The sequence below is a fragment of the Arvicanthis niloticus genome, chromosome 14 (genome assembly GCF_011762505.2).
Source record: "Arvicanthis niloticus isolate mArvNil1 chromosome 14, mArvNil1.pat.X, whole genome shotgun sequence".
Classification (NCBI taxonomy): domain Eukaryota; kingdom Metazoa; phylum Chordata; class Mammalia; order Rodentia; family Muridae; genus Arvicanthis; species Arvicanthis niloticus.
This window is the reverse complement of record NC_047671.1, coordinates 29,130,806-29,149,744: the sequence shown is the minus strand read 5'-3', so window position 1 is coordinate 29,149,744 and position 18,939 is coordinate 29,130,806.

Sequence of the window (18,939 nt, the reverse complement as noted above, 5' to 3'; positions counted from 1 at the left end):
AAGATAAAACAGCTCAATTAGCTGCTGTTAAAACATCATTTTGTGACTCCATCTCATTTTCATAGTCCTTTGAAACATCTCACACATAGTGGAGAGAAATGAAACCTGACAGGCTGTCTATGGCGTTACATAGCAGCTTGTCCCCTTCCTTGCTTATCTGAATGTTTGATCCTCTGGGGGAGATGCTATAGTTTTAAATTATGTTTATGAAGGTTCAGTAGAGGTAGAAGTAATCCAATTAAAAATAGTCTTCTTCCTGCAGTTTTATGACCTACTGTAGAAACTTAATTCTTGCTATAACTTTGGTTGATAAATGTGATAATAAGATATTTCAATGAGGAATAATAAAGCTTAACATAAAGATATTACCAGCCATTATAGTGTTCTTTAAAAAATAAGAATGTTTACTTTATTTTTCTTTTTTACAATAATAATTTTTAACATTTTTTCAAAACATTTTTAACAAGTTTTTGAAAACCTTGTAGCTCTACTTACTAATTACTATAATCCCATAATAAAACATGTTATCCTTACTCTCATAAAAATAACCAGAAAGTCCTATTAATGTATTTTGTCCATTGGACTTGGGACTCATTTTTTTTTTGTTTTAATCTCATAAATTACATTTACCTTTTAGATAATGGTGTTTGTGCCTACTTGGTTTTGGTGTTTTATCACGATTAAATATTGATTATTTAATTATTAATAATTAGTAACAATTTTCTAGGTAAAATTGATATTTAGTGTATTATTCGCATCTTTGCTTTTGGCGGCATTTATAATGCATGGCAAAACACAGAAAAATGTGTCAGTTATCCTAATACATTTGTATTGTACATATTGACAGAAAACACAGAGATGCATGATCTTATATACACATAAGGAAGACAGAATGCTAAAGCCAAGACTTAAATTCGGTCACTTTTCACATTGCACTGCTTGCTTTCCTTTTAAACATTAACATAAAGGGCTAAGAGTTTCTGGCAATCAAATTCTCTGTTTAGTTGCTTTATATTAAAGAAGTTGCTGATTATGAACTACATCCTTACAAAAACTACAAAAAGAAGAAATACCTTTAAATTTTACTTTATTCCTACACTTTTGGTGGAGATTTGGTTGTGACTTTAGAATCATGTGTGTATAGGTGTCTGGAAGCTTAAGGAGATCACTGGGTGTCCTGCTCTCATTCTTCACCTTATTCTTTGAGATAGGATCTCTCACTAAACCTAGATATAGGATGGCAGCCAGCAAGCACCCAAGGATGCTCTTCTCTCTGAATCCTACAGCATTAGGTTTGAAGACATGTGGTCAATCCTGCTTTTTAATATAGGTGATGGCATCTGAACTCAGGTCTTTATAGTGGTAGCAAAGACCTTTATCCACTGAGATATCTCTTGTCTCCCAGATTCTGACTTTTCTAAGGTTAGTATTAGTTATAGATAGATAGAAATCAATAGGTAGATAGATGATAGATAGATAAATAGATAGATAGATAGATAGATAGATAGATAGATAGATGATAGATAATATGTGTATATATGTACATATAAAAAGAATATAACATTTGTAACAAGACTATGTATATACATAATCTATATTATTATATATAGTATGCATGTATATATATTCCATATGCCTTTGTAGGTCTACATTTTCTGTGATACTGTGTATTGTCTCAAAGATCAAAATTCATCAACCTACATATACTAAGTGTACATAAATACATTATGTTATTTTTTATGGTTACATATCTAGATAATAGCAATAAATTAGTTTGGAATATTAAATCACTAAGATTTAGGAGGGTTTAACTATTTAATGAAAGTGATATCCAGCCACAGTTCCAAGAAAAATGTGTGCATATGTGCATGCATGTGCATATATATGTGCTTTTCATATATTCTACAGGAAATTAGTACTTTAGTGGTTTTTTGCTCATATTCTTGTTTGAAGTACGTTCTGGCCTTTCTCTATGATAGTCTAGTTCTTCAAAAGCCTTTACTGTACACAAAGAGAGTTCACTGTAGCTAATCTTTGAAAGAGTTAATTGGTTCAGAAAAACATAGCTCTCTGGTGGTAAACTTTACACCATTTCCTGAACTTGGCACAATATATACTCGATGCAAACACAGGAATTTTTATGTTAGATGTAAAGGGCATAATGAGATTATGATTTTGATTAAATATGGGTACAAATTGTCTTGTTCCTGAAGATGCTTGAAGCTGGGAGTATATGTTGAATTTCTGTAGATATTACTTTAGCTTCTGCTGGCTGTAGAATAACTCCTCATCCTAGGGAAAATGTCCATTTTTGGCACCCCAGCTTCAGTTGTTTTTTTTTTTTTTTTTTTTTTTTTTGAGTTTCATTCCTTGTATATCTGAAATGCTGGCTGTGAATGAAGAAGATAAAGAAAATATTAATCACTCATGTAAAAATATTTCATCTCATTGTAGTACTATTGATTGGCTGCATAGGTCCTCCAACTCACCCAGGAACCCTGGGTCATTGTGTAAATGACTATCATCAACATTCATTTAAAGGAGTTGTAAATGGAATGTTTTGCTAATGGAATGTTTTTCCATACTCAATCTCAAAGAAACAGACTGCAAGGGCTGGGGAGATGGCTCAGTGATTAAGTGCACTGACTGCTCTTCCAGAGGTCCTGAGCTCAACTCCCAGCATCCATGTGGTGGCTCACAACCATCTGTAACTCCAATTCCAGGACAACCAACCCTTCTTCAGACTTCATATGTATGGGGAGCACATACATATATACATTCATTTTGTTATTTCTGATGTATCAGAAAGAAATTCATCTTAAAGGTGCTCTGTTACTTTAAAACACTACCATTAACAACAATATGTTTCACAAATGAAATTTACAAAGAAAAGGCACTGCATTGTTCCATTGGAGCTCTGTCGTTTTGTTTAAATCATCTTTCCACGATGACTCTTCCATTGACACTAGACATGTGCCTGGTGACAGTGTCACACACCTGGATTAACCCAGGACTTGGGAAGCAGAGGCAGGCAGAACTCTGTGAGTTTGAGACCAGTCTGGTCTACAGACTGAGTTTGAGTTTCAGGACTGCCAGGGCTACATAGAGAAACCTGCTTGGCCATAGCAGGGACAGTGTGACATGATTCCTGCCTCTGGAACAGGGACAGCATGACGTAGGCTTCTATGAGTGTTGATGACTGCTGTGGGTGTGAGGCTTGTTTGTATAATATTATACATATTGACATATTTCTCATTTGAGCAATGTCCTGACTCCATGATAATCAGAAACAGCATGAGTCCAGGAGGAGAGGGTATGTCTATTTCTCAGCAAAATGGTAGGATACTATGACCTTCAGAACAGTCCTTAAGCCTGTGGGAAAGAACTCTGAAAACATAAGTTCAAATATATATATAATTTTAACTATGCAAAATATAATGATGGGATAAAAATCATTTGAGCAGCTTCATAGATCTAGAAAAACAGAAGCAACAGCACTATAAGCCAGCTTGTCAGAAAGATGCAAGGGCAGGCAGATACAAGGGAAGGCTGATTCCTGAATTTAGGGTCAGGTTGGAACAGATTGAGTTTAGGTCCAGGCATGTTAGCAATGGTAATTTCATGGTGGGGTCCAACCCAGCTAGGTTATTGTCTGTGCTTAAGAAGGACAGACAGATCTCCAAATTCTTTTGCAATGTTTTCTTTTTTAAAAAAGTGTGTGCTTGCAATCTCTTTGTAAGAATCAAGGGACTGGGTGATGGAATGCTGATTCATGGGACAGTCAAAGGAGAACTTGGGATAATGACTGGATTGATATATAAATAAAAATCTGGGCTTTTGATCTGCAAGAGATAAGCTATGCAGAGAGTTTTTAGAATAGGAAGAGAAAGCTATCTCTAGAAGAACACACACACACACACACACACACACACACACACACGGGGAGAGCAATCTGGAGATCTGTCTCCAGCAGAACATAGGCCAGAGAGAAAGAGACTAAAAAGAAAGAAAAAAGTGGACACTCACGGGTGAGTCAATTTACTTTTCCACTGATGCCTTCATGAAAACACAAAGGTGAGGCTCTGCACTGCAGAGCTGAAAAAGTTCAATTTAGACTCACAATCCAACCACAGACAGAAACAGGAAATCCTTTCACCATTTCTTGCAAAAAGCTGACCATCAAATACTACAGTCAGAACAATGTCCTTTCAGTTATGATCCTAACAGTGACTATTAACAAAACAAATAAAAACATGATAGTGAAACACAGATAAAAAAAAATCCACCTAGATAATTGTTGCACATTTACTCATAAAATTTAATGCATATTTTAGAGGTATTATCAAATGTTCAGTGTAATGGGTGGTGAGGAAAGTATGTATGATTTTTTATTTTGAATTTTATTTAAACAAATTACAAGTAACTAATTTTTTCTTTATTGTATTTACTGGTGAGGTTATAGGTTTATCTTTTTAAGGCCAATTACCAGGAACAAAGAACTAAGGATATTTTCTAAATTCTCTTAGTGATAACAATAGAAATAGTTTATAAAAAGTGAAAATCAAAAATCAAATATTATAGAAATGCTTACTTTTCCAGTGTAAGAATGAATGCCAATGAATTCAACACATATAGGCATAACATTTAATAATAGATTTGCAAACTTATTACATTACACATCCCTGTTTGGATTTATACATACATGTGTACACATACAAACACACATGTACATACTCACACTCGAGGTAGCTTTGATTTGAAAGTAAAGTCTTGGTAAATCCTGTTTCTTTAGAAAATTTAAGTAAAAATAAACAATTAAGTGCCAAAAGCCACATAGGTGGAGGTAGAAATGCGAGCTTTTAAACATACGTCCTGTGAAAAATTCATACTCAATTCCTAAAACTTCATTTTAAAAGTCTTGTATTTCATCACTTTTCCCACTGGGAAGAATTTTGTCATTTGATGTTTACTATTTAGGGTTGGAGTTTTACAAAATTCAATACACGTGATAAGTAATTATTGTGCTTCTGGTGTTTATAATCACAGCTTTCAATGACAACATACTCTTTGATCACAAATTCTTCATTATTTCTTCTCCCACAGAAACTTGGCACTTTAAATGGCTACCCTGGAACATGGTCAGTACCTGATTGATTTATTAAATAAATACATTTCTTCTGAAAAAAAAGTTTTGTAAACTTTGTCTCATATAATTCACAGCATTGTAAAAGGAAGTTTTAGATGGATATTCACTTTCTGAAGACATTTGGAAATATAAACAGGCCATTTAAATTGAATAATCACAAATACACATTTTCTAAAGATTGCTTTTTACTTGATGATAACGAAATAGACATGGCTACTTAGCTTTTGATTTATTTTCAGTTTCTATGGTCGATCCTTACATTTAAATAGATTTGTAACTCTCTTCCTTAGACATTAAATTTACCTAGAAATAGTCTCTCTTCCCATGGCTTTCAATGACTATTGATTTTTCTTTTTATTTTAAAAAGCTATCAATTTAGTTCCTAAATGTGTCAGTGATGATTATGAGGATTAAATAGATCAAGTAAAATGACCCATTTCGATTCATCTAGATCAGTGGTTAATGAGTTTCTCTTTTGCTTTACAGAAAATCCAGCTTCTTTATTTGCTCCAATGACAGTTTTCCAGGCTTAAAATGCATTGGAAGAATGTAGACTGTCTCCAGAGAGAAGTGACTGCAACATGTTTATCCTTTGAGCAGTCATTTAAGATACTAGTAAATAAAAAGCAGACCTGGCCTTAAAATAATTTATAAATCAAGAAGCTTTGTTTGTTTAGTTATTTGTTTAAATTAGATTATACATCTTCCAATTAAAATTAGTTCTACATTTAAAAACCAAAAATAAGATGTAACCAGTCATTTAAGAATATGATAATCCTCACCATTTAAAAATAAAACAAAATATACTGTTAATTTAATTTTAATTCCTATTCTGAATTTTGTATTATTGTTTTATTTAAATATTTATTGCTACTTCACCTAAAAATTATATTTTATTGACTATTTGCACTTTTTTAACCATTAGCATTGTTTTAAATTATATTCTCTTCCATCTCCCCTAAGCCAGATAATGCATGTGTATTATCTGCTGAAGCAGCAAATGCAGATGTTGAAAAAAATTTTCTAACACCTACCACAAAGATTAAAACAACCATGTATGGATTGGTTGATTAAACAATAATGCTTGTTATCTGAGTCAATTGAGTCTAATTACTTAAGTCTTTATAAAACGCTATTAAAGATTTCTGTAAAGTATCCCATTCCTTCCCCATGTGATGCTTTCTCTGTTGTTCAATACAGACAGAGCAAATGCTTCTGTGAGGGACAGGCATACATGGTCATAAGAGAGACACACAGACATGTTCACAGGACAACTTTCAGGAAAGTACAGATTCAGACTCATAAAACATTCAGAGAATGAAGCCACAGGAAGCATGAACTGGATGACTCAAATCTGGATTCACTCTTGGTTAAATGACTCCAAGGGGAAGTGCTGGAATTTCTTTCCTTAATGCATACTGCTTTATTATTGTAACTTAGAGTTGATCACTAATGTGTTTACCTATCTGTTAATGTTTTTATTTTCGATAATTTCTTACAGGGATGCCATGTATTTGAATCAGATTCATTAGCAATTACACTCTCTCAGACCCTTCCCACTCCTGATGGATAATTCTTTTCATCTTCTGAGCTAGACTCTCATGTCAGGGTTCTTTAGAGTTTCTGCAATGTCATATCTCACTTTGTCTCTCTGAAGTGGAACCCAGAAAAACTCTCAAGCAAGTATATTATCTCCAGTGTTGTACATTGTTTACTTGCTAGTCTAGTTGTCATGGAATTAACCAAAATCCAAGTTGCTGAGTATACCACCAGAGGGTTGTTTTTCCTTAGTTACTTTAAAGTGGGAAAACCCACTTTTAATGCAGATCTTTCAATGTGGGTAGATTCACCTTTAATCTGGCCTATATCTTCTTCTGTTGCCTATACAAAGGACTTGCAAGAAGGCAACTCTTGCTCTTTGCCTGCTAGCCCCTACTCTCAACTCCTGGTCCTTCTGGCAAGTTCATTCCTTCATTTGCATTAGAGCCAATTTCTTCAGTTCTCCAGACCAGCTGAGGCATTCAACCGCTTGAACTGAACAATTACTGGATTCTTGGACTTTCTAATGATAGACAATTGTTGTTGGAATACTCATACCATAGCCTGTAAGTCACTGTAATAAAGCATATATATATATATATATATATATATATATATATATATAATTATATATATATAATTTATTATACACACACACACACACACACGTATTCATTCTATCAGTTCTGTTTTTCTCAAGAATCCTGTCTAATAAAATGAGCTGCGGTGCTGCACTCAGAAAACATTAAATTTACATCATCACAGAAGTGTAGAACATGTATAAGGAGACAAACTCTTGGACCATCAACTGTTGTGATTCTTGAAACCGCATTTCATTCACATTGCTTCCTCTGTTCAGACCAGTAGTTTGCATCTATGATGCATATTTCTGTAAGGTTCTGCAAAACAACTTTCTCAGTAGCTGCCTAGTAGTAGAACGTATGTTCCTGTGAGTAGAACACACAAAGATTGGTGTGGGTATAGATGCATTGCATGAGCTGCATTGTCTGACACTCTGATTTCTTGTATGATCTTTAGAAACAACCACATCTGCCAGGGCATTGCAAATTGTAAATGATTGTTTATTCTAGAGCCATTTTGAGTGACCACAATCCAAGAAGAAATTTCTGGGTTACCACAAATGCCATGTTTCATGTGGGAGCAGTTTCACAGTTTTACAGAACAAAGATAGTCACAAATCAAGGTAAGTTTAAAATACATTGGCGAGAACACCAGGCAGGTGGTTACCACAATATGGAATGAGATTTTCTCTAGACCTAAGATGCTATAGGATAACAGTCTTAGCTTTGGGGTTGATGGAAGCCACTGCTGTAGTGAATTAATAGTTTTAAAAAGGGTTTTACCTATCAGTCAGAGGATAATGGTGCTGGCACAGAGCTAGGAAAACAGTGGCTTACTAGCAGGGTAAAGGTAGCCCAAGCTAAAGTAATTAGCCTCCACATTCTTGCTGTTTTAGTCAGCCAATACTCTATTCAAATATCAGCAAGTATCACTTCAGATTCTCGTCTGTCTTTGTTTCAAACATTATATTGTTAAACTCCACTCCTGACAGCCTTCCATTATTGTTAATATCAACCCATCTTCTTCTGGGACTCTTTGATCATATAAATTTTCCATTACTTAAAAGGGCCTTAGTACCATAACTTAGGTGATTTAATGATTAGAAATAAAAAAAGTATTCTTCAAATGTTTATTTCTGTTACCTTTACCAACTTTTCTCCATCTATAAGGAAAACATTCACACAAGTAAGTACCCATCATTCTCTCTAGAGCCCTTAGGGTGGTGTGGGTACCACAGGCCTCACCAGCAGCTTAGTTTGCTTTTCTCCAGGGTCTTCTATATAGGATGACATTGTCTCCTCCATTGATGTTTCATTCATGATACCTAAAGACTAGAACCTACTCTGCCTGTCTGTGCAGATTCTAATGTTACCTGCTATTTTCTAATGTAGATTTCTGTCAAGTGAAATAAAGCTCAGTGATGTTCTGTATTTCTTTTAAAGAAAGATTTCTTAATGGATATGTTTCCACAAATCCCCTGTGTGAGAGAAAATAGCCAGAATGAATGGGATCAAAACCGCACATGGTGGAGCATCTTATCTCAAATGAGTGGTGGTCCTAGAGCTCAGAAGGAGACACAGCCACTGAAGGAGACATTGCTCTTACTGCCCAGGACATGCAATCATCTAAAGGATTCTTTTCAAAGGAACAGTTGAAGATAATTTTACTATTCATAAATTTATTTCACTATATCATTAGCAGGCATTCACATTATTTTCTAATTTTTTGTAAATTAATAATATTTCTCTCAATGTTTCTAGCTTAATTTACAAAAATCATATTAAATTAACATGAAGAAGTTGTAATCTTATTCACAGTATGAAAAGATTTATACAGTGGTTTTTAATATATTTTGCTCTTCCCCTACTGTGAGCCTTTAAAATTTTTATTTATCTTTACAATTTCCTATATCTATATAGTAAATGTTAATTATTTGCTACCAGAAATGTTAATCATTTCTCCCACTGCCCTGCACCCACCACCAAATCTCTGCTTCCACTTTCTACTTTCATGTCTTTTGGTGCCTATGCCCAACGGATTAGATTGAGGATGCAGGCTTGAGCACACATGGGACATTATTTACTAGAGCAATTATCAGTGGTTACATCAGGAAGCAACCATTAGATGCCAATAGTTGCCTGGGGGTTGAATGGAATTTCATAAGCTCCTCCTTCAACTCTGATGAAAAGTGGAGAGCCTAATTGTCTGTAGTGCTTGTGCAGAACTACAGACTACTATGGTTATAGCTATTGTGAGTTTATGAGTGAAAGAGCCACATCAAGATCAAAAGACCTATTCCTCCCTTTCTCTTTCCCTCCCTCCCTTCTGTCCTTTCCTTTTTTCCCATTCTTCCTTTCTGCCTTCCTTCCTTTCTTATTTCTTTCTTTCCTTTCATTGTATCCTCCCTTGTCCTCTGCCTCCAGCCAGCTTCCCATTTCCTCTTTTGTGAAATTCCCTAAGCCTGGAGTCAGTGATGCAGACATACTTTCTAGGACCTAGCTCTCTTATTCGACACTGAATTCAGCACCAGTGCATAGCAGATAGTTATAACCCTGTCCCTGAAGAGATGAATGAATGAATGAATGAATGAATGAATGGATTTGGAGGCAAGTTTACATGACACTTAGGAATATACACTTTAAATATCTTGAATAAGAATAACGATGTGGGAGGTAGTATAGTGCCAACTTGAAATTCTATTAGAGATCAGTAAAGCCAACATGGTGCTGGCCCCAAAACAGACTCATAGAATCGAATAGAGGACTCCAAAATAAACCCATGTCACTACAGCCACCTGATTCTGATACTATGCCAAACATATATACAAAAGGGAAAACATCTTAATGTAGGGCACTTGTAAAACAGGGTAACTTCTTGTTGAGTAACTGAAACCCAATGCCTACCTTTCATCCTATTTGAAAGCACCTTAAAACCTTAATGTAGGATCTGTAGCTTCAAAGCTGCTAGAGGACTACATAGGAGGAATACTTCAAAATAAAGGCAAAGACAATAACTTTCTGCAAAGTACTCCAAGCACCCAGGGAATAATAAGAATTGGCCTATATGACTATACTGAATTAAAAAGCTTATTTACTACAAAAGAAGCAAAAGTTAAGAAACAGCCTGTAAAAATAAATACAGGTGGTTAGTATCCAGACTATACAAATAACTTGAAATGCTAACTACCAAACACCTTTACAATTAATCCAGAGAGTAAATAGATAAATGTGCAAGCCAGAGAGTTCTCAACCGCAAATGGCTCATAGATGCGGATGGGGGTGTTCAACCTCCTCAGCCATCATAGAAGTAGAAATCAAAACTGCGTTGAGTTCCCAGCTCACCCCAGTCAAAACGGATATCATCAAGTAAACAAAGCTCCTTCCCATAGCACAGACCAGAAATGCTGGTGAGGCCTGAGGGATGGCATAGGCCTGAGGATTAAGAATGGATACTGCTCTCGCAGAGGACTGGAGCTCTGATGTCAACATCCGTGATGACTCACGGAGACACACACAGATGTCTCACAGCCACCTGTGACCTCACTTCCAGGAGGTCTGACACACATTTTTTGCCTCTGTAGGAACAGCACTCAAATGCATATTACCCTCCCCCCCACACACACCATACACATATTTAGAAAAATGAATAAGTACACACAGTGCAGCTCTAGCACTCTGGGGCACCACCTGATGGAGAGAAACTGCGTAAAACACCTATTCACATGTTTATCATAAGCCTAATCCCAATACAATGTTGTGGATTTCGTGTTGGTACAGCTCACATGAATGGATGAGGAAGATGTGGATAACACACAAAGGAATACTGCCTATGTGTGAAAAGTAAAACTATGACATTTGTAGAGAACTAGACTGAGCTGAAGACACTTGTGTTAATAGAAAGCAGTCAGATCCAGAGAGACAGATATCTCTTGTTTTCTATTATATGTAAAATCTAGATTAAAATGAGACATGAACATGGAAGGGAGGCTGTTTGGAGAAAGTATAAGGGACCAGGGGATGAAGAGAAAGTGGACAAGAAAAGGTAATGAGTAGTGTATATGATCAAAGATCAACATATGCACTTGTAAAAATGTCACAGTAAAACATTTTTCACGGGTTGTATATATATCCCATATAATGTCACATAGCATACCACTCCATACCACACACACACACACACACACAGAGAGATATACCCTATTGCATAAATACCATACCACACACACACTACACCACACACTCACTTATCATACCTCACATAAATACTTCTCTCTGTCTCTCTGTCTCACTGTATCTCTCTGTCTCTGTCTCTATCTCTGTCTCTCTCTCTCTCACACACACACACACACAAACACACGCACTCATCACACTTTACATACTGACATACAAACAAGTCATACCACACACACATCAGGAATGCATATTCATTCACTACCACACAACTTCCCAAACACCACGGACATGAAACATCACACACACACACACACACACACACACACACACACACAGAGATATAAGATATATACAAACCCACACATCATCACCACACATACCTAGACACAAACACCTAGCACAGGCATATAATCACACCCACACCAAGTACTCACACACACACGCCATAAGTACTTCAGAGTTAGAAAGAATCCAAAACCTCATTAAAATCTTTGTTCTTCTATTAACAGCTATGAAAATTTATAAAATTCCATGTCTTTTATTTGCTCAGTCAAAAAGAAGATAGTAATCACAACTGTCTCATGAGTTGTAGCTATAATATGTGTGCAAAGTACTTAGCGTGTTCTCAGCACATATAAAATAGTCAATAAATTGCACTTATCTCTGCAGTCATGAGTGCTGGAACAATTGCCTTCCAGATCTCTCACAGACTTGATGAGACCCAATTAAAAGAATTTATTGTAACATCTAAAACTTAGTGAGTTTATTATATTCATGGAGCCATTAAGACTGAGCTATCCATTAAGTCTTTATTAAGCACTCAAAGAGTTTCATCATATCAGTGGTCTGTACCATCCAGAAAGGTTGTATGAACACTGCCTTCAGTTTTTCATTCCAAATAAGGCATGTTGGCTATAAAAAAAATAAACTCTTTAGATTATCTCTTTCTTAACACAGTACTTTCTGATAAACTTCACAAAGTGAGGGCTTCCTAAAATCCTCTATTGCAAAATGATTCCTAGTACTTTTTTGGAAACTTCTTATTAACCTTTGGAGAAGAAATCTCCAGGACCCTGATAACAGTGCCAGTCAGAGAGACATGAAAAATGTCTTTCTCTGATGCAGTGATAAGGAAGCACTGGCGTGTGACACTGGATGTTGGAGAGAAGAGGTAGTGGTGGCCTGACAGTGCCATCCTCAGGCTTACAAGAAAGATAGCAAAGCATGGTGGTCAGTACAGTCATAGCACCCATCCATGCATCTCTAAACCCTGACAAATGCACTCCAGACAGTCTGCCATGTGGGGATATCAGTAGGTGCTCAAAACTATTATGCTACTATGTACGAGGCTGGTTTTTTTTTTTTTTTTTTTTTTTTTTTTTTTTTTTTTTTTTTTTTAATATTCTGTAGTTTGTGTCAAATTTCAAAACGAATTTTAAAAATCCACGCCAGTGCATGGTGAAAGTAGTGAGAGGTAAAAATCATTGAACAGTCAAGGTCAGCACCAAGCAGAAAAGGCCTGATAGAAAGGTCACATTTTCTCCAAATGAGAAGTAAAGGAGGGGCAAGACAGGCAAAGCAGACAAAAAGCTAGAGCAGGCAGGGCAAGGGTCACTAAATAACACTGGGATATTTGAAAAAGGCCTCAGAAAAATCTGCTATTTCATTAATATTCTTAAAAAATACATACGTAAAAATATAGTTTAATTGTAATTACTCAAAATGGGAGATAATGGTCTCCCAACAACCATAACTATCAAATAGAAAGACCAGAGCCACATATGAGATATTCGTCCTCAAATTGTTAATCAGTGGGGTTCAAGAGACTCCCAAACAAAACAGGCCATCCAGCCTCTGTCTCCTGGCACTCCAGGAGGTATCAACAGTAGGCTCCTTCTAGTGACTTTATGGTCTCAGTATTCTGCAAAGAGAAGGTTCTTTGATACAGAGGGATAGCTATGCTTATCTGTGAGTATAAATGATAAGATTTAGAATTGCTCTGCTCATTCTACTGAAGTGGTGATGGTACGTTGTCCTCTATGATCCATGATATCAGTAACCCTAAGTATGTAACTAGTTTTCTAGTATCAAGCATGAGTAACTGTATAACCAAAACATTAAGATTAATGTTTTCAAAGTCAAATTTTTTATTGAGATAAGATGTAAGCATTGTACAAAATCTATGAAAGACAGATTTTGAATATCCAATTTACTGAGTTTGACAGACATTCATCATCAATTTATCTTCATTACAATACATAAGAAACATTCTGTTACACCCAGAAATTCCCCTTTGCCCTTTTCCAGACAATGCCTTAGACATGATTATTTCCCTTGCTGTTGATATTGATTAGTTTTGTCTGTTTTGAAGGTGATACAAATAGGATCAAACATTATTAACAGTGAATGTCACTTTTGTTTCTTTTTTATTAGATATTTTATTTACACTTCAGATGTTATCCCCTTTCCCCATTTCCCCCCACCCAAGAACCCCCTGTGCCATCCCCCCTCCTCCTGCTTCTATGAGGATGTGCCCACACGCCCCCACTACCAACTCCCCACACACAAATTCCCCCACAATGGGGCATCCAGCCTTCATGGAACCAAGGACCTCCTCACGCACCTATGCCTGACAATGCCATCCTCCACTAAGTATACAGCTGGAGCCATGGGTCCCTTCCTATGTGCTCCCAGGCTGGTGATTTAGACCCTGGGAGCTCTTGTTGGTTGGTATTGTTGCTCTCCCCATGGGGCTGCAAACCCTTTCAGCTCCTTCAGTCTTCTTTCTCACTCCTCCATTGGGAACCCCATGATCAGTTCAATGATTAGCTGTGAGCATTCACCTCTGTGTATTTCAGGCTCTGGCAGACCTCTAAGGAGACAGCTATATCAGACTCCTATTAGCATGCACTTCCTGGCCTCCACATCAGCATCTACCTTTGGTGACTGCACATGGGATGAATACCCAGGTGGAACAGTCTCTGGATGACCTCTCCTTCAGTTTCTGTCCCATGCTTTGTCTCCATATTTGAGCCCATAAGTATTTTGTTACTTCTTCTAAGAAGGACCAAAGCATCCACACTTTGGTCTTCCTTCTTCATGAGTCTAGCTAACCTATCATTTCTAGAAGACGTAATCTCACAGATTTCCTGGTCCCCTGATTTTTACAGTCTTTCTGGCTGCTGCTTCTTCTTCTTCTTCTTCTTCTTCTTCTTCTTCTTCTTCTTCTTCTTCTTCTTCTTCTTCTTCTTCTTCTTCTTCTTCTTCTTCTCCTCCTCCTCCTCCTCCTCCTCCTCCTCCTCCTCCTCCTCCTGCTCCTCCTCCTCCTCCTCCTCCTTCTTTAATATATTCACTCACTGTGACTTAGGTGAATGATGTTGAGACTGGGATACCTTCCAATACTATGAGAGGTTTTAGAGGTAGTTTTCTGGTTGATATTTCTCTGTATCTTACAATTGAAGTATATGGTATCTTCAGGTCCACAAGATATATCTATGTCTAAATGCATTTTAAAAAAATATAATTTTGATTAACTTTAGAACAAATGAAATTGCAAAAATCTTCTTAATGTAGTCTTAATTTTGCTAACTTTCCCATATTCTTTCTCCCACTCCCAGATCCTACCTAGGCTTATACTTTTAGCTCTCAGTAATCACCACGCCCACTCTTCCATATCACATATATTCTACTATCCTCTCTTAATATATTTTTTTCTTGCATTGTAAAATTATAGACTCCCTTGTGGTTCCTCCTGCACATTTCATTTTGATTAACCCTTTCTTTTCCCATTTTCATGTCCATTACTCTGATTTTTGAAATGCCAAAATATCTAAAAGTTAGACATTTTACATACAGATACTTCATCAGATAGGTGTTTGAAGAAGATTTTCCACCTAAGGTGAGGTCTATTAGATTAAAAAGATAGCTTGTAAAGTAAAAGTTTCTAATTTTATAAAAGTAAGTTAATCATTTAGCCTTCTTCTTTACTCCATGAAGGATCTATTCCAGAAGGCCCTACAAATAACAAAATCCCTAGGTGCTGAAGTTCTTTATGTAGCATGAGACAATTTTTCATACAATCTCTACTAATGCTCCTTTGTAATGTAAACCATCTCTGGATTGTTTACAAATAATCTAATTAAATGTAAATGATGTCAGTAGTTTTACTATATTTTCCAGGCAATGATGACAATAGCTTTTGCTTCTTCTGTATGAACACAATTACAACATTTTTGAAGGGTTGAAATGATGAGTTAGTGAATAAGGTAGCTTGCTAGAGAAGACTAGGCACTAGAATTTAAATTCTAACAACAAAAGTCGAACCTGGTCCTTTAAATGCTTATAACCCTAGCACTAAGGGGAACAAAAGGTAGATGTCTAACCAAGGCTTACTGGATGCCAGTCTAGCTCAAAATCCCAGTTCAATGAGAGATCCTGCCTCAAAGTAACAAGATGGAAAGTGACAGAAAATATCCAGCACCCTCCTCTGGCCTCTGAGTGTGTACATACAGATATATGTATCTCACACTCATTCACACTTTAAAATTAGAAATGTTTTTTAAATATATAGTGGGTTAACTACATCTGAGTGTTTGGAACATGTAGATTCAGAATAGTAATTATACTTTTTTTTTTTTTTTTTTTTTTTTTTTTTACAGTCATGATTTCTGGCTTTATACAGAAGTTATCTTTGGCCCAAGGCTGCAGTATTTCCTCTTATACTAACTTTTAGAAACCTATCTTGTTGATGCTTAGGCCTAACATCCATTATTAATTTTCTCTAAAGTGCAAGCCATAGACTGAAGTTCACACTTTTGCATGTGCTTATCTAAATGTCCTAGTGCTGAATCGTCCCCCATGTCTTTGTCAAATATGTACACATGCATTTGGAGAATGTATATTCTGTTCAACAGCCTACTTACTAACATCAAACACTATAGCTAGACAACTTCACTGTGACAGTAAGTACGGATATCACATGATGTTGGCCTTTCTGAGTTTCTGGAGAGAGCAATAGTGACTCTGTATCTCTTGCTTCTGGGCCTCCATGCACCAGGACTTGAGACTCCACCTCCCCTTCATGCTTCAAGCTCTGAGCCTGCAGCTGGGCTTCAGCAACATGTTTGTCTGGAAAACACCATGACAGGCCTTAATGGAATCTTCCTGGTCCATGACACTTACATTGCTGGGAATATTTGCAGTAATTCTTCTTTAAATGTATAGTAGAATTCTGCACTAAAACCATCTGGTCTTTGGCTTTTTGTGGGGTGGTTGGGAGAATTTTAATTACTGCCTCTGTTTCAGGAGGTGTTAATAGGTGCATTTAAATTGCTTTTCTGATCTGGATTTAGATTTAGTAAGGGGTACCTATTGAGAAAATTATCCACTTCTTTGAGATTTAGCTATTTAGTGGAGTACAAGGTTTTAAAGTTTGCCCTTATTATTCTTTAGAATTCTCAGTGTCTGTTGCCATCTTCAACTTTCTATCTCTAATTTTGTTAAATTAGATATTCTTTCTCTTCCAATTAGTTAATTCAGTTAGGGGGTTGTCAATCTTAATTAATTTTCTCAAAGAACAAACTCTTTGCTTCATTGATTCTTTGTATTGTATTATCTTTCTGTCTAGTGTATTGACTTGTAGTCCTGAGTTTGACTATTTATTAATGTCTATTCTTTTGAGGGTGTGATTTGGGTTCTTCTTTTTGTTGTGGAGTATTCATGTGTAATGTTGTTACTAATATGAGATTTCTTCTTTTATTTTTTTATGTGGGCAGTTAGTGCTACAAACTTGTCATTTAGAACCACTTTCATGCTTTCTCAAGAATTTGGGTATGCTGTATATTTATTTTCATTCAATTCTAGAGAGTCTTTAATTTCTTTCTGGGCATGTTTTTTTTTTTTTTTTTTTTTTTTTTTTTTCACTAATTCAGTTTCCACAAGTTTGTAAGCTTCCTGTTGTTGTTGATATCCAGCTTTTATTATGGTAGTTGAATAAGATTCAGGGAGGTATTTTCAGTTTTCTTGTATCTGTTAATAATTTAAATGTGTCTGAGTACGTGGTCAATTTTGAACAAAGTTCCATGAGGTGATGAGAAGAAGGCATATTTGTTTGTGTTGTGTGAAATGTTCTGTAATATCTGTTAAGTCCATTTGCTTCTCTGTTTAATTTTGTTCTAATGGCCCATCCTTTAGTGAGGGTGGGGTACTAAAGTCACCCACTATCAGTGTGTGACTCTCAATATGTGATTTAAGCTATAGTAGTGTTTCTTTTTTGAACTTGGTTGCCCTTGTGTTTGATACACAAATGTTAGGAACTGCAATGTCTTAATGCATTTTTCCTTTGATGAGTGTTTAGTGTCCTTCCCTATCTATTCTAATTAGTTTTGGCTTGAAGTCTATTTTGTCAGATATTAAAATGGCTATACCAGCTTCCTTCTTGGGTCTATTTACTTTGAATATCTTTTTACCTAGAAGTGATGTTATTCTTGATATTGGGGTGTGTTTCTTAGATGCAGAAGCAGGGTGGACCCTGTTTTCACATCCATTGTGTTACTCTGTGTCTTTTTATTAGGAGGAATTGATGTTAAGAGATCAAAAATGCAGTTGTTTGTTGATTCCTGTTATTTTGATTGGAGTGGTGGTGGTGATGGTGGCTGTAGTATGTGTGTTGAGGGGTACATGTATGGTGTGTGTGTGTGTGTGTGTGTGTGTGTGTGTGTGTGTGTGTGTTTCCCTCTCTTTTGATTTGCTGTTCTGGGATCATTCATTCCTTGTGTTTTCTGGTCCAATCTACTTTCACTGGTGATGGGGGCAGAGAGGGAGCAGGTGATTTGCAACACAGCTTGGGTGAGGCTCCTGTTTGGATTTGAAGGAGAGGAGAGAGAAGATCTGCAATTAGCCTCCCTGCTTCCCTGGTCAGAGTCAAAGATGCCTTTTTTGTACCCTATAAGCAATCCTGAGTGAGTGTCTAAAAAATTATGTATACTGTCTGTTTGTCTGTCTTTGGCTAAAGGACTCAATTCTCCTTTGTGTTGTACAAATGTCACAGGATGAGACAAGTGAGATTCTTTCCTTATTTTAGAAAGAGATTTCTTCAGAGCCTGTAAATAGTGTAAATAGCCTGTAAATTGAATTCGGATTCTTGAGACCTGAGTTTTTCCACATCATCTGAAGAAGTGTTGCTGTGCACATAACTGCTGAGTTCTAGTTTGAAATTGGTCTCTGAACTCTTAGAGCTTTTAAGACTTAGGTAATAAATTTCTGCTGGAAGAGTTTTGTGTAAGGTACCAAAATCTGTATCCTTAACACTGTTAGAGTCAATACCATTTGACCTCTTAAAAGATATCTGTGATGGATATTTTTGGTTGTCAACTTGATTACATCTGGAATTAACTAAAATTCAAAACTGGAGGATATACATGTGAGAAATTTTTGCTTAATTTGAAGTAGGAAAATCTGTTTCTAATATAGAGTTTTCGAGTCAGGAAGACATGCCTTTAA